Genomic DNA, 22801 nt, shown 5'->3' with positions numbered 1-22801 from the left:
TAATTATAAGGTCTAAAGGCCAAAGTCCAGGTTCCCTTAAAAAACCAAAATAAATTGCGAGAGCCAAGACTTGAACCAAGGCTCCCATACAACCTTAATGACGCCACAACCACTAGACTACATGCTTCCTTGTGTTATTTATTTACCACAATAATTTAAAAGGCCCTCATCCAAGCATCCAGTTTTTTTCACTTAATACCAAAATTTTTGCTAAAGCCCAAGTTTGAACCCAAGATTTCTCCAACACTTCTCAAAGCCATTAACCACTAAGGCAAACATTTAATTGTGTTATTTCATTGCACAATTAAATACCTATATACAACCTCCTTACGGACTCGTACTCAAGGCCCAATACTTCTAGGCCCAAATTCAGGGTGTTACACGATGATTGTTTAATGTTCTGAAACAGAATCTGCATACCAAAGAATTTTGAACTCAGTCAGAAAATTTTACACGAAGCATACAGTGGTTGTCTATCTGTTCACCCAGGAGTACCAAAATGTATAATAACTTGAAACAATTGTATTGGCAGTCGGGTATGAAACAAGATATTTCAGAATTTGTATCGAGATGTTTGGTGTGTCAGCAAGTTAAAGCTGAGCATCAAGTACCTCCAGGATAGTTACAGCCTGTGATAATACTAGATTGGAAATGGAATAGAGTTACGATGGATTTCGTATCAGGTTTGCCCCTATCTTCAAAAAAGAAAGATGCTATCTAAGTTGTCGTTGATCAACTGCCGAAATCTGAACATTTCATTTCGGTACGTACTGACTATTCGCTTAATATATTGGTTGAGTTGTACATATTTGAGATTGTTAGATTGCACGAAGTGCCAGTTTCGATTATTTCAGATAGAGATCCGAGGTTTACATCGCGATTTTGGAAGAAATTGTAAGAAGCTCTGGGTACGAGGTTGAATTTTAGTACAGCATTTCGTCCACAAACACACGGTCAATCTAAGAGAGTAGTTCAGATTCTCGAAGATATGCTTCGTTGTTGTGTGTTGAAGGTCGAAGGTAATTGAAAGAAATATTTGACGTTGTTTAAATTTGCGTATAATAACATATTTCAATCGAGCATAAGGATGACACTGTATAAAGCTTCGTATGGTCACAAATGTCGACTCTGTTGTACTGGACCGAATTTAGTTAGAGAAAATTCACGGGGTTGATTTAATCCAAGAGACAGAAGATAAAGTGAAAGTAATTCGCGACAGTCTGAAAGTAGCTTCAGATCGATAGAAATCGTACGCGGATTTAAAACAAAAATTTATTAAATTTTAGATTGGTGATAAAGTATTTCTGAAAGTGTCTCCGTGGAAGAAAATCCTTTGATTTGGTTGTAAAGGTAAACTGAGTACGCGATTCGTAGGGCCATATGAGATCATTAAAAGAATAGGTCCAGTGGCATATTAGCTAGCTTTACCGTCGGAATTAGAAAGGATCCACAACTTGTTTCATGTGTCGATGTTACACCGTTATCGATCAGATCCATCACACGTAATTTCACCATCAGAGATTGAGGTTCAACCTAACATGACTTACAACGAAAAACTGATTAAAAGTTTAGCTCGAGAGGTTTAGCTTTAGTGAAAGTACTCTGGCAACGGCACGATGTCAAAGAAGCTACATGGGAGCCCGAGGAAGTTATGAGAGAACAGTACCCTAATCTTTTTGCTGGTAAGATTTTCGGGGACGAAAATCCCTAAGGGGGGAGAGTTGTAATAGCCCGTTTTTATTCAAATCAGAACAGTGGTTTCAGGATCACAAATCCAAAGTTGAAGTATTTAGTTTATTATTATTTTAATGTCTATGGCATGATAATATGTTTGTGTGAAATTTTCGTTAAGAAATTTTATCATTTGATTAATTAATTTGAGAAAAAGGACTAAATTGTGTAAAGTGTAAAACTTGGGTTCTAATAGCTAAAGGTGTCAAATAGCTATAGAACCTTAAATTTAAGGTCCTTATGTGGTAAATAGACAACTAATTAGATAGTGGATGATAATGGCTTGGCATAATTGTAATTTTGAATTAATAATAAGGTTAATTTTGTCATTTAGTAATTAAAGGATAATTAAATAAAACAAAAGCCATTACTTTCATTCATCTTCTTCTATAGCCATTCCTAACATGAAGAATAGCATTTTTTAGGGCTTGATATTCGGCCAAGCTTTGTATGCTCAATTAGGTACGATTTTTGTTTTGTTTTTAATGATTTTTTGTGTTTTTGAGATTGTTACATCTTAGTTTAGCTAGCTCAGGGACTATTTTGCAAACCTGTTAAAGATTTTAGATGTTTCCATTGATGAATACATGAGTATTTTGATGTTTAATGATAGATTATGAATTTTTTATGTTAGTTATACAAGTTTTGTTAAGTGATTTTTAGTGAAAATGCAAATTAGGGATTAAATGTTAAAATGTGAAATAAATGGAAAATATGGGCTGCTAGGGACATAATAGTAATTCGGCTAGCATGGGTTGTGGCTAAATTGCATTAATTTGTGTTTTTATGAAATAAGGACTAAATTCTAGAAGATGTGAAACATTAAGGGCAATTGTGCAAAAATGCCTTAAAGTGAATTCTGGACTAAATTGAATAGAGATATGATTAAGTAAGTTAATTTTGATTGCATATAGATCAAGAAAAGCTAAACTCGGATCTAGATTGTGGGAAAAGCAAAGTTCTTGACTAATCGACCAATTTAGCTATTTCTACATCCACATAACTTCATATGTAATAAGCATTATTGTAACTGTATTTTAAATGCTTTGATATTGCATAAATTGTGAATACGAGACTACGGATATGTTCGAAAATGATGTGACAATGATTCGACATTAGAAATATCGATTGAACCATAGGAATAGATTTGGATACTGGTGACATGTCATTAGGGGATTATTGTGATTATGTAATCCGAGTGCTGGTCCAGTACATCCTACCGGTGGCTGAGTATACTGGCATGTGTTGTGGTTACTTAACAGCTTGAGTGAGCAGCACCGTGTAGCTACGTCTTGACTGACAACTTGTGTAAGCAGGCTCGTCGATAGCTCTAGTGTGAGCAGTATATGTGATATGAGATTTATTTGGCTTCGAGCCATGATAGTGGTACTTTGGTGCGCGTTTCTCGAGTATCGAATAGTATTTCGAATGGTTCAACGGGTAAATGAAAGACATGTGCTAAACCGTAATTTATACATATTTTTACCCCATGCTTAACACATTTTATGGATGAATTCTCCTTAGATATGGTGAATTTGGTACTCCTAATCCTTTAATTTCATGTTTTATACTTAGGTGAGCATAGGAGAGTGAAAGGAACGAGAAACGGGCCAAAAACGAAGAAAATGGGCCAACGTATGAAATCAACACGACCTAGACATCCTCACACGAATAGAGCACACGGCTGTGTCAATTTAGCAGAATCGAAGCACGACCCACACGGGTAGACCACATGCCCGTGCCTATTTAACAGGCTTGACCACGTGTAAAGTAATCGCACACAGGCGTGTCACACGGGCGTATCCCTATCGAGCCCAATCAGAGTCCTATTCGGAAAAGACCACTTTTGAGGGCTCTTAGGCACTCCAAAGCCTATAAATACACCCTAAAGGAGGAGGAAAAGGGAGGACATAGAAAAGGAAGTAGGGAACTGCTCAAGGAAAGCCGATTGATCCATCTCAAAAGCCGAATTCATCATCAAGACTGAATTCCTTTCAGGAGTTTTGGGTTTTTCTTTATGTTTTGTATTCATTATTCTTCTGAGAAATTTACCTTTTTAGTTATGAACTGAAACCCCTAAATACCTAAGGGGAATGAAACCTAAGACAGATCTTGTTATTATTATCTGAATTGTATGATAAATATTTGACTTGTTCTTAATTATATGTTCTTAATTCTTGTTTTGATATTCCAGGATATTGATTCAAGTTAAGCTCTTATTCAAAGGAGGAATAAACCCTGTCTAAGAGTACATTTGTCATAATTAAGCGGAGTTGATTGCGCGCCTAAAGATAGGGTGACAAGATTTTGCCGGATTAGGGTGAAACCTAATAAAGGGATCCATAGATCGAGCTAATGCAACTCTAAGGAGTTAATTAGAAAGAGATTTCAATTATTCAACCTAGAGTTAGACGTTGTTAGTCTCGAGAGGGATAATAGTATAACTTAGGGATTTCTACGGATTAAGTTAAATGAATAAATTGATCGATTCAGTGTCGAATAACAAGTGAAATCTAGGTGGATTTTCCTTAGGTATTGTCTTAATTCAATCATTTTTCCAAAAGTAATTCCCCAATTCTATTTTCTGTGAATTCCTAGTTTAGTTAATTAGTTAGTTAAAATAAACCCCATTATTCTTAGGCTAGATAATAAAAAGACAGTCATTACTAGTACTTTTAGTTCATTTGGGTTTGACAATCCAGTCTTGCTAAAACTATACTACTGTTCGATAGGTACACTTGCCTTCATCGTGATAATAGTTAGTTTCAAGAACGATTCATTATAAATATTTAAAACCTGTCACGAATATCACGCATCAAGTTTTTGGCGCCGTTGCTGGGGAACTAAGATAATAGGAACACTCGATTTTTATTACTTTAGCCATTTACTTTTACTGCAATTTAAATTTATTTCTAATTTTTATTACCAATTATTATTTTTCCCTTTTTCTGGCATGTTCCCAATTATTATTTTTCCCTTTTTCTGGCATGTTCTTATAGTTTATGACTAGAAAAAACCCGTCAGGACCATTTCTTTTTGATAGTGAGATCGATCTTATAGTTCGCAGAAACCAAAGGGAAATAAGACAAAGCTTAAGATACACAGAGAACAAGCAAGAGGACGATATTCAAACCTCAACCGAGGAGATGGCTAAAAACCAAGAAAATTTGCTACCTCTTGCGATTGCTGTTAATCAGAATCCTGCTCCGCGCACTATGTATGATTATGCTAAACCTAATTTAACAGGAACTGAGTCAAGTATAGTTAGGCCTGCTATTGTTGCAAATAATTTTGAACTGAAACCTAACACAATCCATATGATACAACAGTTTGTTCAGTTTGATGGTTTGCAGGACGAGGATCCCAATGCTCACTTGGAAAATTTCCTAGAATTTTGCGATACCTTTAAAATTAATGGCATTTCTGATGACGCCGTATGTCTTCGGTTGTTTCCCTTTACATTAAGGAATAAGGCTAAACAGTGGTTGAACTCATTACCACGAGGGTCAATCACTACTTGGGAACAAATGACCGAAAAATTTTTATTAAAATATTTTCCACCGGCTAAAACAACCAAATTATGTAATGATATCTCTTCTTTTGTGCAGATGGATTTAGAAACACTCTACGATGCATGGGAGAGATACAAGGACCTTTTGAGAAGGTGCCCTCACCATGGGTTACCGCTTTGGCTATAGGTTCAAACATTCCATAATGGCCTGAATTCTTCGATTCGGCAGATGATTGATGCAGCCGCTGGAGGAACTATGAATAATAAAACACCTGATGTGGCTTATGAATTTATTGAGGAGATGTTACTGAATAACTATCAGTGGCAAGTTATGAGAACAAAGCCGAGGAAAGCAACCGGTGTTTTCAACCTCAGTGCGGTTACTATGCTATCTAACCCAGTAGAACTCTTAAATAAAAAGATTGACAGTTTGTGCAGTTCTACTCAGGTACATCAAGTGATGAGGTGCGATTCGAATGGAGGAGGAGCATGCATAGAATATCAACTTTTCAACCCTAGCATCAAGGAGGAACAAGTCCAATATATGGGTAACATTAACTCTAGATCCCAAAATAACCCATACAGTAATACTTACAATGCAGGTTGGAGGAACCACCCAAATTTTTCATGGGGAGGCCAAGGAAATCAGAGACCACCTCCAGGCTATCAACAACCACCTTACCAACAGGAAAAGAAGCCGAACCTTTAAGAGATGCTCTCAAAATTTATATCAGTGTCAGAAACTCTTTTTTAGAATACCGAGACAACACTTAGGAATCAACAAGAATCGATCCAAGGGCTGGAAACTCATATTGGACAACTTGCCAAGTTGATTTCTGAACGACCACAAGGTAGCCTGCCAAGCAAAATTGAATCTAACCCAAGGAAGTAACTCAACGCGATTACTAGTCAAGATGATGAAGGGTTAGTCACACCTGAACCAAAACCAAGGCAAGAAACTGAGGTAAGCAAAGGTAAAGGTGAGGTAGACCACAATGAGCAGAAATCGGTAAGTACAGAATATAAACCTCGTGTGCCATACCCCAATGCAACAAGGAAAGACCGCTCAGACGAACAATTTGGTAAATTCCTTAAACTCTTAAAGAAACTACATATTAACCTACCATTTATTGAAGCATTTTCTCAGATGCCGAATGCAGTCAAATTTTTAAAGGAGCTTCTAGCAAATAACCGAAAGTTAGATGAAAGGTCGCATGTGGAGTTGAACGTGGTTTGCTCAGCCATTCTTTAGAATAAGCTTGTAATATCCTGAATTAGGGCTTAATCGGAATAGTGGTTTTGTGACCACAAATTCGAGATAGAAATAATTATTTTACAATGATTTTGATGTTTATGATATGATTGCATGATTGTGTGAAAATTTCGTGATGAAATTCTATGCCTAAAGTGCTTAAATTGAAAATAGGGAATAAATCGAATAAGTTGCAAAACTAGCATTCTAGAAGTTTTTAGTATGAAATTGTTTTGGAATATTAATGAGGAGGTCTTAAATAGCAATTTGACCAATTTTAAGTTCATGGACAAAATTAGGACATGGAAGGAATTTTTGGAAAGTTTAGTAGTAAGGGTATTTTGGTCATTTAGTTATTAAAATGAATTAAAACAAAATTAAAAGCCAATTTTGTCCATCTTCTTCATTAGGCCGAAATTTCAAGGGTTCTCCATAGCTAGGGTTTGTTTCAAGCTTCCAAGCTCCATAGTAAGTGATTCCAAGCCCGCTTTTAATGTTCTTTACGTTTTGGAATCCGGTAGCTCGATTAAGCTTATGTTAGCAATAATTAAACCTAGGGTTTATATTTGGAAAAATACCCATAGGTGAAATTTGTGTATTTTGATGTTTTATGATAGAATATGAGGTTTTAAATTATGTTAGACAACTTGTGCTACTCGGTTTTGAGTGAAAACGAGTAAAAGGGCTTAATCGACAAAAATACCTAATAGTCACAAGTATATGTTAGAGAGAGAATTTGATGTTGCCATAGAAGGGAAAAATGATCAGCATGTTATAAAACATAAGAATAAGGAATAAATTTTAATTCCCGAGCCTAGGGGCAAAAGTGTAATTATGCAAAAGTTTAGGGGCAAAAGTGTAATTTTTCCAAAGTTCGTATTAAATGTTGTTTTGATGAATGTATGTATTAAATAAGATTAATTTGGTATTATAGATCAAGAAAAACGAGATTCAAGTCGTGATCGAGGAAAAGAAAAGATTATGAACTAAATTGCAAAATCTTTATATTTTGGTACCAAGGTAAGTTCATGTGTAAATGTAGTAACATAATTGTCATTTTAAGCAATTTAATGTTGTTTATATGATATGATGCTGATTATTATCATGAAATATTATGCTTTGTGGTTATTGTTGAATAATATGTAATTATGTGAATTACTTGATGAGTATGAACTATCACCGAAGTACCGATTTCGATATTCCGTGGAAGACGGCAAAGATGTGTGATCGAGGAAAACACCCGTTTGAACCTTAGGAATAGATTAGGATACAAGTGACATGTCACTAGGATGGTTGAGCATCCGAACTCGTTGAGTTGAGTCCGAGTTCACTTATGGATGCGAATGTCCGAACTCGTTGAGTTGAGTCCGAGTTCGTGAAATGTAACTAGGCATCCGAACTCGTTGAGTTGAGTCCGAGTTCACTTATGGATGCGAACGCCTGAGCTCGTTGAGTTGAGTCTGAGTTCACTTATGGGCGGGTTACATGGTAGCTTGATTACATATGAGGCACTTATGTGCAAATTATCCGTGTATCCGAGTTGTATTCCGATGTGTTCAATGGGTGAAATTTCTAGTGAAATGGAAGAACACTTAAGATGCAAGCGACGTTTTGGTAAGTGTTGTGAAATGGACACTTTGGACAGGTATGTTCTTAACCCTCAGGTTGAAAATAGATACAACAACGATAAGGTGGTAAGATGAGGAATGATGTTTAGAAATGTGATATATGTTTTGGTGATACCATGCTAAAGTTGTTTGGTATATTTGTATTGTTATGTTACTTGTTATTTACATATGAACTTACTAAGCATTTATGCTTACTCCTCCTCTTTATTTACTGTAGTTTTGAACAAGCCAGCTCGGGAATCGGACGGGTCAAGTTTCGATCACACTATCCAAAGGACTTTCATCGGGTAAATGGCTTGTAAAACCTAAGTATGGCATGTATAGCAATATACTTATTTTGTGTAAATAATTTTATGATATGGCCATGTTTGGTTGAGAAAATGTTTGATATTGATAAGTCGTGGTGATGGCTAATTTAGATCATGTTTGATATTATGGAAGTTTAATAGGTTATCTAGTTCATAAAAATTCATGGAAAGATGAAACTTGCCTTAAAATGTAGAATATTGCTGCAGCAATGACATGAATTTGAAAAATCACTAAAAATAGTATAAATGGAAATAAATGATGAGAAAGTTATGAAATTGAAGCTTAATAAGTCTATGTTCATGTGGATTGAACAAAACAGGCATATAAATTATATTTTATGAGATATTTAAACTTTCGTGAAACAGGGCGAGTGATTTCTGGATCCCTATTCGACTTTAAAATTCATAATAAATTTTACAAAAATAATTAGAAGTTTTTCTTTATATGTACAGGTTTTTATTGAGTCTAGTTTTAAGATAAACAAACCTCATAGTCATTTAATTTCTGTATAGAGAAATATCTGATTCGTAATACACGTAAGTCGAGCAATGAACCCTAAAATAGGGAGACTTTAACTAATAAACTGTACTAATTGGCCCAACCAAAAATTCTAGAAAAAAATTAGGAAATATATATATGAGTCTAGATTTAGGGAAAATTTACAGATCTAGATTTCGAGTTTCGTAACTCAAGATATGATTTTTCTTGTAACTGTGATGCGAGTAGTTAGAAAGCTATGAATGTAGAAATAAATGATTTGAAGTTCTTAATTTGATAAATATTGTTCGGTAACCCCTCAAGCTCGACTCCAGAGATGGTCTCGGGCATGGGGGTATTATATTTAGTGGTATCAGAGTAGGTTTAGTCGGTTCTCGGACTACGTGTTGTATGTACAAATTTTGCTATACATGCCATATGTATGAATTGTGATAGTGTGATGACTTCTGACCTTTTTAAATGATTTTTATATAGTAAATGGATCCCGATCCAGCTGTGGCAGATGAAGTAGAGAGTAATGCGCCAGCTCCAGCTGAAGGGGCAGCGCCGACTGAAAACCCACCTCCTACTATTGGTCAAGGAGGAGGAGAAAGGGATCGAGAAGCCTTTCTCCAAATGGTGAGTGCATGGTACACTGAGTTCGTTCGTACGAACCCAAATGTACGACCTCCCCCACCTCCCCCAATTCCTCAACCTATGCCTCTGATGCCTCAAGGAGTGGATATGATAAAATTTCATAGAACCCCCGTTGATAGAATTCGTAAACAAGTGGCTGAAGAATTTAGAGGAAATATTGATGATGATGCAGAGAAAGCAGAGTTCTGGCTTGAAAATTCTGTCCGGGTATTTGATGAATTATCTTGTACACTTGAAGAATGTTTAAAATGTGCTACATCTTTGTTGAGAGATTCAACCTATAATTGGTGGAAGACTTTGATTTCGGTGGTACTGAAGAGAGGGTAACACAGGGAATTCTTTCAAGAAGAGTTTGGAAGAAATATATTAGTGAAAGATTTGTTGATCGAAATGTAAAGAGTTTCTTGAGTGAAGCAAGGTAATATGATGATCTCGAATATGAAAGAGAGTTTGTTCGATTGAGTAAGTATGCGGGGAATATGTTCCTCTGAAGCCAAGATGTGCCGACAATTTGAAGACGGGCTCAACGAAGACATTAAGGTATTTGTCGGGATCCTTGAACTGAAAGGAATGGTAGTACTGGTTGATCGAGCTTGTAAGGCTGAAGAACTACTGAAGGAAAAGAAAAAGATAGAATCTGAAACACAAAATTGGAAGAAAAGACCAATAAGTAATGCACCTTCACAGCAACCCGGAAAGTCAAGAAATATGAATCCTCGTTCCCAAGTTTCAGCTGGGCAATCATATGGAAATTTTAAGAAGCAGAATGTGGGTCCTAAATCTCAGACTACTTCTGCGGCTAGTGTGGTAAATACGAGATTTGTTAAACCCGAGTGCCAGCGGTGTGGTAGAAATCATTTTGGTCCGTGCAGAGCAAATGAATGTTTTCGATGTGGTTCTCCGGATCATTTTATTAGAGACCGCCCAGAGAGCCGAGAGAAAAATTTCGAGTGTAAAAGCTAGTGGTGCAAACTCGAGGAAAGGTATCGAGAAAAGTGGAAGTGAAACAAGCAATGAGAATGTAGCCAGAGATGCAGCAGTTAGATCTGAGGGAAGACCTCCGGCTAGAACTTATGCTATTAAAGTGCGTGAAGATGCTTCCTCACCCGATGTGATTACCGGTACATTTTCTCTTTATGATATTAATGTTATTTCTTTGATTGATCTTGGTTCTACTCATTCATACGTATGCATTAAACTGGTGTCTAGTATGAATATACCTGTTGAGAACACAGAATTTATGATTAGAGTGTCGAATCCACTAGGCAAATGCGTGATAGTTGATAAAGTAAGTAAGAAATGCCCTTTAATGATTCGGGGTCATTACTTTCCGGCCGACTTGATGTTGTTTCCGTTTGATGAATTTGATGTTATTTTGGGTATGGATTGGTTGACATTGCATGATGCTATAATAAATTGCAAAGAAAAGGTTATAGAATTAAAGTGTGAAAGTGGTGAAATTCTGCGGGTTGAGCCAGACAAATCAGAGGCATTATCTAGTATGATTTTTTCGATGTCGGCTCGTAGATATTTGAGAAAGGGTTATGAAGCTTATTTGGCGATGTAATTAATACAAAAGAAGTTGAAAAGAAAGTTGAATCGGTCTTGGTTGTGTGTGAATTTGCGGACGTATTTCCAGAAGAATTACCGGGTTTGCCTCCAGTCAGGGAAGTAGAATTTGGTATAGATTTGATACCAGGAATAGCTCCGATCTCGATTGCTCCATATAGAATGGCACAAACAGAGTTGAAAGAATTAAAGTTGCAGTTGCAAGAGTTGACTGATAAAGGCTTTGTGAGATCGAGTTTTTCACCTTGGGGTGCTCCCATGTTATTTGTGAAAAAGAAGGATGGTTCTATGAGATTATGTGTTGATTATCGGCGGTTAAACAAGGTGACAATCAAAACAAGTATCTGCTGTTTAGAATTGATGATTTGTTTGATCACTAAAAGGAGCGACATGGTTTTCAAAGATTGACTTGAGATCCGGGTATTATCACCGCGAGTAAAAGAGTCGATGTGCCTAAAAGCGCTTTTAGAACAAGGTACGGTCATTATGAATTTTAGTTATGCCGTTCGGGTTGACAAATGCTCTCATTGTGTTTATGGATTTAATGAATCGCATATTTCGGCCATACTTGGACAGATTTGTTGTGGTGTTTATAGATGATATTTTAATTTATTCAAAAGATGAGACAGAGCATGCTGAGCATTTGAGGATAGTTTTGCAAACTTTGAGAGATAAGCAGCTGTATGCTAAGTTTAGTAAAAGTGAATTTTGGCTCCAGGAAGTTGGATTTTTGGGTTATATTGTTTCAGGTGATGGTATACGGGTTGATCCTAGTAAAATTTCAGCCATTGTTGATTGGAAACCACCGAAAAACGTAACTGAAGTTAGAAGTTTCTTGGGGCTAGCTGGGTATTATCGGCGGTTCGTAAATAGATTTTCTATAATTGCTGCTCCTATGACTAGAATTTCGTAAATGGACGGAAGAATGTCAACAGAGTTTCGAAGAATTGAAAAAGTTATTAACTGAAGCACCAGTGTTGATACAACTCGAATTAGGTAAAGAATTTGTGGTGTATAGTGATGCTTCTCTAAATGGTTTGGGGTGTGTACTCATGCAAGAAGGAAAAGTGGTGGCTTATGCTTCGAGACAGTTAAAACCTCATGAGAAGAATTATCCTACTCACGATTTGGAATTGGCTACGGTGGTATTTGCTTTGAAGATTTGGTGACATTATTTGTATGGTGAAAAGTGCCGAGTATATACCGATCACAAAAGTCTTAAATACTTGATGTCACAAAAAGACTTGAATTTGAGACAGCGAAGATGGTTAGAGTTATTGAAAGATTACGAACTTGTTATCGATTATCATCTGGGAAAAGCGAATGTGGCTGCCGATGCTTTAAGCAGAAAGTTGTTGTTTGCTTTGAGAGTTATGAACACTCAGTTGAAAATTTCAGATGACGGTTCGATTCTAGCAGAGTTAAGAGCAAGACCGATGTTTTTACAAGAGATTTCTGAAGCTCAAAAAAATTATCAAGATTTGCTAGCCAAAAGAAAACAGTGTGAAGCTGATACGGGATCAAATTTCAGAATCGGTTCTGATGGTTGTTTGATGTTTAAAAATTGGATTTGTGTACCAAAAAATGATGAGTTGATTCAAAAGATTTTGCATGAAGCACATAATGGTTGTTTAGCGGTTCATCCGGCGACGAAGATGTATAATGACTTGAAGAAAATGTCTTGGTGGAGTGGAATAAAAGAGATATTTCGAGTTTGTATCAAAGTGCTTAGTTTGTCAACAAGTGAAAGTTTGAACACCAAGTACCTTCGGATTACTCCATCCTATTATGGTTCCCGAATGGAAATGGGATCGGATTACTATGGATTTTATATCGGGGTTGCCGTTAACTCGGGGAAGAAAAATGCCATCTGGGCAATAGGTGACAAACTGACTAAATCGGCTCATTTTATTCCTAAGACGTCATGATTATTCTCTTAATAAGTTGGCTGAATTGTATATCCGAGAGATTGTTAGACTTCATGGAATACCTTTGTCAATCATTTCGGATAGAGATCCGAGGTTTACCTCACGGTTTTGGAAAAAGTTGCAAGAAGCATTAGGTACAAAGTTAAATTTCAGCACTGCCTTTCATCCACAAACTGATGGACAATCAGAGAGAGTAATTCAGATTCTTGAAGACATGCTCAGATGTTGCATATTGGAATTTCAAGATAGTTGGGAAAGGTACTTACCATTGGTAGAATTTGCTTATAATAATAGTTATCAGACAAGTTTGAAGATGGCACCTTATGAAGGATTATATGGTCGTAAATGTCGGACGCCATTGTATTGGACTGAACTCAAGGAAAGTCAGATTTATGGAGTTGATTTAATAAAAGAAACCGAAGAAAAGGTGAAAGTGATTCGAGATTGTTTGAAAGCTGCTTCAAATAGATAGAAATCTTATGCGGATTTGAAACGAAAAGAAATGGAGTTTCAAGTTGGTGATAAGGTATTTTTTAAAGTGTCTCCATGGAAGAAAGTACTTAGATTTGGACAAAAGGGCAAGTTAAGTCCGCGTTTTATTGGACCGTATGAAAATTTATCAATTTAAGAACTTCAAATCATTTGTTTCTACATTCACAGCTTTCTAGCTACTCGCGTCACAGTTACAAGAAAAATCATATCTCGAGTTACAAAACTCAAAATCAAGATCCGTAAATTTTTCCTGAATATAGACTCATATATCTATTTACTAATTTTTTTCTAGAAATTTTTTATTGGGCCAGTTAGTACAGTTTATTAATTAAAGTATCCCCTGTTTCAGGGTTCAACTGCTCTGACCTCTGTGTATTACGAATCAGATATATCTATACAAAATTTTAATGACTATGAGGTTTGTTTCTATTAAAACTAGACTCAATAAGGAATCTCAACATATAAATAAAAACTTCTAATTATTTTAGTAAAATTTATTATGAATTTTAAAGTCGAACAGGGGATCCGACATCACTCGCCCTGCTTTTGCAAAAGTTTAAATATCTCATAAAATATAATTTATATTCCTGTTTGTTCAATCCATATGAAAATAGACTCATTAAGCTTAAATTTCATAACTTACTCATCATTTATTTCTATTTATACTATTTTTAGTGATTTTTCAAATTCATGTCATTCTTTGCAAGAATATTCATTTTTTAAGGCAAGTTTCATCTTTCCATGAATTTTTATGAACTAGATAACTTTGTTAAACTTCCATGATATCAAACATGATCTAAATTAGCCATCACCATGACTTATCAATATCAAACATTTTCTCAACCAAACATGGCCATATCATAAAATTATTTACACAAAATAGGTATATTGCTATACATGCCATACTTAAGTAGTTGTACAAGCCATTTACCAAGATAAAAGTCCTTTGGATAGTGTGATCGAACTTTCGACCTGTCCCGATTCCTAAGCCGGCTTGTTCAAAACTACAGTGAATGAAAAGGAAGGAGTAAGCATAAATGCTTAGTAAGTTCATATGTAAATAACAAGTAACATAACAATACAAATATACCAAACAACTTTAGCATGGTACCACCTGTAGCATATCGGCTAGCGTTACCACCTGAATTAGAGAAGATTCATGATGTGTTTCATGTATCTATGTTATGTCGGTATCGTTCGGATCCTTCACATATAATTTCACCGACAGAAGTTGAACTGCAACCGGATATGACTTATGAAGAAGAACAGATTAAGATTTTAGCTCGAGAAGTCAAACAACTAAGAAATAAAAGTGTTGCACTTGTGAAAGTGTTGTGGCAAAAGCATGGGGTAGAAGAGACTACATTGGAACCTGAAGAAACTATGAGAAACCAATACCCACACCTGTTTACCTGTAAGATTTTCGAGGACGAAAATCATTAAAAGGGGGGGAGAGTTGTAATATCCTGAATTAGGGCTTAATCAGAATAGTGGTTTCGTGACCACAAATCCGAAATAGAAATAATTATTTTACAATTATTTTGATGTTTGTGATATGATTGCATGATTGTGTGAAAATTTCGTGATCAAATTCTATGCCTAAAGTGCTTAAATTGAAAGTAGGGACTAAATCGAATAAGTTGTAAAACTTGCATTCTAGAAGTTTTTAGTATGAAATTGTTTTGGAATATTATTGAGGAGGTCTTAAACAGAAATTTGACCAATTTTAAGTTCATGTACAAAATTAGGACATGGAAGGAATTTTTGGAAAGTTTAGTAGTAAGGGTATTTTGGTCATTTAGTTATTAAAATGAATTAAAAACAAAATTAAAAGCCAATTTTTGTCCATCTTCTTCATTAGGCCGAAATTTCAAGGGTTCTCCATAGCTAGGGTTTGTTTCAAGCTTCCAAGCTCCATAGTAAGTGATTCCAAGCCCCATTTTTAATGTTCTTTACGTTTTTGGAATCCCGGTAGCTCGATTAAGCTTATGTTAGCAATAATTCAACCTAGGGTTTATATTTGGAAAAATACCCATAGGTGAAATTTGTGTATTTTGATGTTTTATGATAGAATATGAGGTTTTAAATTATGTTAGACAACTTGTGCTACTCGGTTTTGAGTGAAAACGAGTAAAAGGGCTTAATCGACAAAAATACCTAATAGTCACAAGTATATGTTAGAGAGAGAATTTGATGTTGCCATAGAAGGGAAAAATGATCAGCATGTTATAAAACATAAGAATAAGTAATAAAGTTTAATTCCCGAGCCTAGGGGCAAAAGTGTAATTATGCAAAAGTTTAGGGGCAAAAGTGTAATTTTTCCAAAGTTCGTATTAAATGCTGTTTTGATGAATGTATGTATTAAATAAGATTAATTTGGTATTATAGATCAAGAAAAACGAGATTCAAGTCGTGATCGAGGAAAAGAAAAGATTGTGGACTAAATTGCAAAATCTTTATATTTTGGTACCAAGGTAAGTTCATGTGTAAATGTAGTAACATAATTGTCATTTTAAGCAATTTAATGTTGTTTATATGATATGATGCTGATTATTATCATGAAATATTATACTTTGTTGTTATTGTTGAATAATATGTAATTATGTGAATTACTTGATGAGTATGAAGTATCACCGAAGTACTGATTTCGATATTCCGTGGAAGACGGCAAAGATGTGTGATCGAGGAAAACGCCCGTTTGAACCTTAGGAATAGATTAGGATACAAGTGACATGTCACTAGGATGGTTGAGCATCCGAACTCGTTGAGTTGAGTCCAAGTTCACTTATGGATGCGAATGTCCGAACTCGTTGAGTTGAGTCCAAGTTCGTGAAATGTAACTAGGCATCCGAACTCGTTGAGTTGAGTCCGAGTTCACTTATGGGCGGGTTACATGGTAGCTTGATTACATATGAGGCACTTATGTGCAAATTATCCGTGTATCCGAGTTGTATTCCGATGTGTTCAACGGGTGAAATTTCTAGTGAAATGGAAGAACACTTAAGATGCAAGCGACGTTTTGGTAAGTGTTGTGAAATGGACACTTTGGACAGGTATGTTCTTAACCCTTGGGTTGAAAATAGATACAACAACGATAAGGTGGTAAGATGAGGAATGATGTTTAGAAATGTGATATATGTTTTGGTGATACCATGCTAAAGTTGTTTGGTATATTTGTATTGTTATGTTACTTGTTATTTACATATGAACTTACTAAGCATTTATGCTTACTCCCTCCTCTTTATTTACTATAGTTTTGAACAAGCCAGCTCGGGAATCGGGACGGGTCGAAGGTTCGATCACACTATCCAAAGGACTTTCATCTGGGTAAATGGCTTGTAAAACTTAAGTATGGCATGTATAGCAATATACTTATTTTGTGTAAATAATTTTATGATATGGCCATGTTTGGTTGAGAAAATGTTTGGTATTGATAAGTCATGGTGATGGCTAATTTAGATCATGTTTGATATTATGGAAGTTTAATAGGTTATCTAGTTCATAAAAATTCATGGAAAGATGAAACTTGCCTTAAAACAGAATATTGCTGCAGCAATGACATGAATTTGAAAAATCACTAAAAATAGTATAAATGGAACTAAATGATGAGTAAGCTTTGAAATTGAAGCTTAATGAGTCTATTTTCATATGGATTGAACAAAACAGGCATATAAATTATATTTTATGAGATATTTAAACTTTCGTGAAACAGGGCCAGAGTGATTTCTGGATCCCCTATTCTGACTTTAAAAATTCATAATAAATTTTACAAAAATAATTAGAAGTTGTTCTTTATATTTACAGGTTCTTTATTGAGTATAGTTTTAATAGAAACAAACCTCATAGTCATTTAATTTCTGTATAGAGAAATATCTGATTCATAATACACATAGGTCAGAGCAGTCGAACCCTGAAATAGGGGAGACTTTAACTAATAAACTATACTAATTGGCCCAACAAAAAATTCTAGAAAACAATTAGTAAATAGATATATGATTCTAGATTTATGGAAAATTTACAGATATAGATTTAGAGTTTCGTAACTCGAGATATGATTTTTCTTGTAACTGTGACGCGGGTAGTTAGAAAGCTGTGAATGTAGAAATAAATGATTTGAAGTTCTTAATTTGATAAATATTGTTCGGTAACCCCTCAAGCTCGAATCCAGCGATGGTCTCGGGCATGGGGGAGTTACAAAGCTACCCAACAAACTAAAAGATCCAGGGAGTTTTACGATTCCTTGTTTAATTGGTAGTTTAGATGTCAATAATGCGTTGGCTGATCTAGGGGCTAGTATCAATGTTATGCCTTACAAATTGTTTAAGCAACTAGGTCTAGGGAAACCCAAACAAACTAGGATGAGCATTCAATTAGCAGATAAAATTGTCAGATTTCCTAGGAGTATTATTGAAGACGTACTCGTTAAAATTGACAAATTTATATTCCCAGTTGATTTTGTTGTTTTAAACATAGAAGAGGACAGTAATGTTCCTTTAATTTTGGGAATGCCCTTTTTAGCAATTGCTAGAACAATTCTTAACGTTGGCACAGGTGAACTCACACTTCATGTAGGAGATAAAACAATCAACCTTCAAGCTCGCAACCTGAACAACACATCGAAAATTGAAGGTGATCGTACAAATTGTTCTACTAAGACTAATCATATAGTGCAACCTATTTTGCAGGAAATAAGTTCGAAAGACACACATCAGCCATGTTCAATCCACAACAAAGAATCTACCCATGAAGAACGAAGGTTACGAATCAAGGTGTTAGATGAATGTCTGACATTTAAACCAAAAAAACATGATAAACCAAAACTACGCAAGAACGAGCTCAATGCCTCACCAAATCAACTTCAAGTTGGAGACAAAGTATTACTAGATGCAGCAGATCCTGTAATCACCACTTTTGAACCGAATGAATAAACCCCTCTTACGGTAATTAGCATTTTTCCATACAGTACGATTGAGGTAAATCACCCCAAATTTGACACATTCAAGGTAAATAGTACTCGTCTTAAACCTTATATTGATAAAATTTATAGCAGGGATGAGGAGTGTAAACTCCTTGAGCCACCATGAACACACACTAGAGAGGTAAGTCGAGCTTAGACTATAAATAAGCGCTTATCGGGAGGCAACCCAAGTACTAACAATATTAATTTTTTAAACTTTAGTTTTAACATCTAACATACTAACCAGCTCGTGGAACGCAGGCTTTCTAAAGCACACACGGTCAGGCAAACGGGCGTGCCTTAGGCCATGTGAAAACAAGGTGAAATTTTCCCGAACACGGGATACGATAAGTAGCCACAGCCGTATGGCATGGCCATGGGCAAAACTGCCAAAATAACACGGGCATGCAACACGCCCATGTTTTCAAACCGTGGGTAAACCTGTCAATCTAACACGGGTGTGCGCTTGCATACACGAGCGTGGGAGAAGTGAACGAAGATCGACACGGCCGTGCAACATGGTCGTGTACACCAATGCGCATAATTTTGAAAATTACAAAACGGACGGGCTGAGCTTAGAGCACATGGGCGTGACCCATGGCCGTGTGCCCCAATTTCTCTATAAACACCTATTATTTATTTTATTTTATTTTATTTTTATCTCTATATTTTGAAATTATTTTTTTAAGTCCTTTTAATACTATTTTATCCTGAGTTTTTACAATTTTTATTCTTCAAATATTTCATTACGAGTAATTGTGCTTCAGTATACCTCTTAAAGAGTTCCTGATTTTATCACAGTCAGAAAGAGCTCCAAAGCTCATCCTCGCATAGGAACGAAAAACTCCACCGAGAACGGTTCTCCACGACTCCCATGTCCTGCTCGACCACGACCATAGCTACCACTAGATATAATATTCTTTTGGCACAGGACTTATGGACTAAAGAACCTCTACCACCACCAGAGTATCCTCCTCCGCTCTCACGCCGTTTATTCTCCAAAACTCCAGTTCAAGGAGTTCATTCATCATTCAGGAAGTTTCACTTCTCTCCCTATCTTATGATTATAAATCTATCTTTTCAATATATCTATCTTTGTACATTGAGGGCAATGTACATCTTAAGTGTGGGGGGTCTTTTATATCACCATTAGAAACACCTGAATATTGACTTATTCTCACGTGAATTACTCATATCACTATTAGAATGAATTTTAATTAATTTATGATTTTTATTGATATTCTTGAATTAAAACATAGGCATTTATACATAGATTGTTTAAACTTTAAGACATTAGAGAATCAAGCATGATAAGTTTATTTTTGAAGAATTAAACATCAAAAAGCCATAATTTTTGTGAGATTTTGAGCCTTTAGAGCATCTACTATTTCTTTCATGCTCACTTTCATTATGAGTGCGTCAGTATTGAATTGTTATTCTAGAACTTGCTTGATTATCCATGTCAAGACCACACCATTTGATTTGATATGTCAATATGATAAAGACACTTAGGTTTAACACACTCACTCCATAAAAGCCTACCTTCACAATTAACCTTTAGTAAACCCCCTTGAGCTTAACAACTCATTCATTAATTTACCCTCAATATTAACCCATAACTCATTATTGTTGAAATCCCTTAAATTAATTTGATCCCTATTTTTGTCGAGATTTGAGTTGGAATAGTTGCTTATCTATGTTTTATTCTATTTTGTAATTTGACTTGTTCTTAAAAAAAACATGTATACATATTAGTAGTAGTGATCTTTTAAGCTAAAGAAGTTAAATTCCATATTCTGAGAAAAAGCTCTGTTGTACGCAATTGATGTCTAATCATTTTTCTAGTTAGGCAATTTTTTAATTCAATCTCGAATCTAATCCTTTCTTTCAGTTTGTGACCACACCCTCTAACCAAAGCCACGTTACAACCCTCTAAATACCTTTTGAGTGATGTTTCATCTCAATTTGTAGTGGTGGAGATTTGATTTTCATGCAAGCCTATGGTAATGACTTTTCATTATTGACTATTGAGTGCTTCATTTATTGTCCTTAAACACCTCGAGTGATTTGAGTGAATCTTTAGTGAGGATGTGAAACTCTATGATATTTTGAATCAAAGGTAATTACTTAGATGAGGGGAGACACCTATGTTTTCATGATAAAATGCTCAACTTGGAATGTTTGAAACTTTGATGTTGTTTCAGTTGAATTTTCAATGTATGATTACCTATGGATTATTTTGAGATATTATCGATAGAAATTATAAGTTTAGAAGAATTTACTTTGATTGTGAGTTGAGGATTTTGCTTGAGGACAAGCAAATGCTTAAGTGTGGGGGTATTTGATAAACTGTAATTTATACATAGTTTTACCCCATGCTTAACATATTTTATGGATGAATTCTCCTTAGATATAATGAATTTGGTACTCTTAATCCTTTAATTTCATATTTTATACTTAGGTGAGCATAGGAGAGTGAAAGGAACGAGAAACGGGCCAAAAACGAAGAAAATGGGCCAACATACGAAATCAACATGGCCTGGACTTCCTCACACAGGTAGACCACACGGCCGTGTCAATTTGGCAGAATCAAAACACAAATCACACGGGTAGACCATACGCCCGTGCCTATTTCATAGGCTTGACCATGGTGTAAAGTAATCGTACACGGGCGTGTCACGGGTGCGTGTCCCTGTCGAGCCCAAGCAGAGTCCTATTTGGAAAAGGCCACTTTTGAGGGCTCTTAGGCATTCCAAAGCCTATAAATACACCCTAAAGGAGGAGGAAAAGGGGGGACAGGGAGAAGGAAGCAGGGAACTGCTCAAGTAAAGCCGATTGATCCATCTCATAAGCCGGATTCATCATCAAGACTGAATTCCCTTGAGGAGTTTTGGGTTTTTCTTTATGTTTTGTATTAATTATTCTTCTGAGATGTTTACCATTTTAGTTATGAACTGAAACCCCTAAATACCTAAGGGGAATGAAACCTAAGATAGATCTTGCTATTATTATCTGAATTGTATGATAAATATTTGACTTGTTCTTAATTATGTGTTCTTAATTCTTGTTTTGATATTCTAGGATATTGATTCAAGTTAAGCTCTTATTCAGAGGAAGAATAGACCCTGTCTAAGGGTACATTTGTCATAATTAAGTGGAGTTGATTGCGTGCCTAGAGATAGGGTGACAAGATTTTTCCGGATTAGGGTGAAACCTAATAAGGGGATCCATAGATCGAGTTAATGCAACTCTAGGGAGTTAATTAGAAAGAGATTTCAATTATTCAACCTAGGGTTAGATGTTGTTACTATCGAGAGGGATAATAATATAACTTAGGGATTTCTACGGATCAAGTCAAATGAATAAATCGTCCGATTCAGAGTCAAATAACAAGTGAAGTCTAGGTGGATTTTCCTTAGGTATTGTCTTAATTCAATCGTTTTTCCAAAAGTAATTCCCCAATTCTATTTTCTCTGAATTCTTAGTTTAGTTAATTAGTTAGTTAAAACAAACCCCATTATTCTTAGGCTAGATAATAAAAAGACAGTCATTTCTAGTACTTTTAGTTCCTTTGGGTTCGACAATCCGATCTTGCTAAAACTATACTACTATTCGATAGGTACACTTGCCTTCATCGTGATAATAGCTAGTTTCAATAACGATTCATTTTAAATATTTAAAACCTATCATTAATATCACACATCAACGTGGTTGTGTATGAGATTGATACAAGATGGTGTAGGTATGTACATAAATCATATAAGCTTAAATCGAAGAAGTTGTGAAGTTCACACATAAGATTATGATTGAAAATGTGAAAGGTTTGTTAGTTAAATGAACTACTTGTTGATATGATTAATTTGATGATTTGTATATTTACGTTAAGATTGATTTTATTTCATACGAGCTTAATAAGCTATATAGCTTACTTTGTTTATTTTACTGTGTTTTGTAGTGATTTCAAAGTTATCTCAAAATCGAGGATTGTCAGAGACTTTGTTACACTATCCTACTATCACTTTGGTACCTTTTGAGCTTATGCTTTAAGTATATGGCATGTATAGGGACTTTGGTCATTTTGGCATATTAGGTTATGTGTTGTGCCATTTGTATAGGCTTGTAAATGCTTATGTTTTGGTTTGTATATATATAGCCATGAGAGTTGGCTTAATTTGGTTAGTTTGAATATGTATATAAATGTATGTACATGGCTTATGTTATGAACTTGAGGTTGGTTTTGATATGCTTATTGATAGTAGATATTGTGGTAGTCAAATGATAGAAATTAGA

The 22801-nt window shown here is 35.4% G+C and overlaps 1 non-coding gene across 1 annotated transcript; it reads right to left on the bottom strand.

Annotated features, from left to right (window-relative positions):
* Positions 1–5306: 5306 nt before the first annotated feature.
* Positions 5307–5413, bottom strand: LOC128294961 (small nucleolar RNA R71). The gene has a single exon (XR_008285268.1). It is a non-coding gene; the product is annotated as a small nucleolar RNA R71 (small nucleolar RNA).
* Positions 5414–22801: the final 17388 nt, after the last annotated feature.

Source organism: Gossypium arboreum, chromosome 6 (assembly GCF_025698485.1).
Source record: "Gossypium arboreum isolate Shixiya-1 chromosome 6, ASM2569848v2, whole genome shotgun sequence".
NCBI classification, from domain to species: domain Eukaryota; kingdom Viridiplantae; phylum Streptophyta; class Magnoliopsida; order Malvales; family Malvaceae; genus Gossypium; species Gossypium arboreum.
Note: the sequence above shows the minus strand (reverse complement) of the source record. Positions and strands in the feature narration are given on the sequence as shown.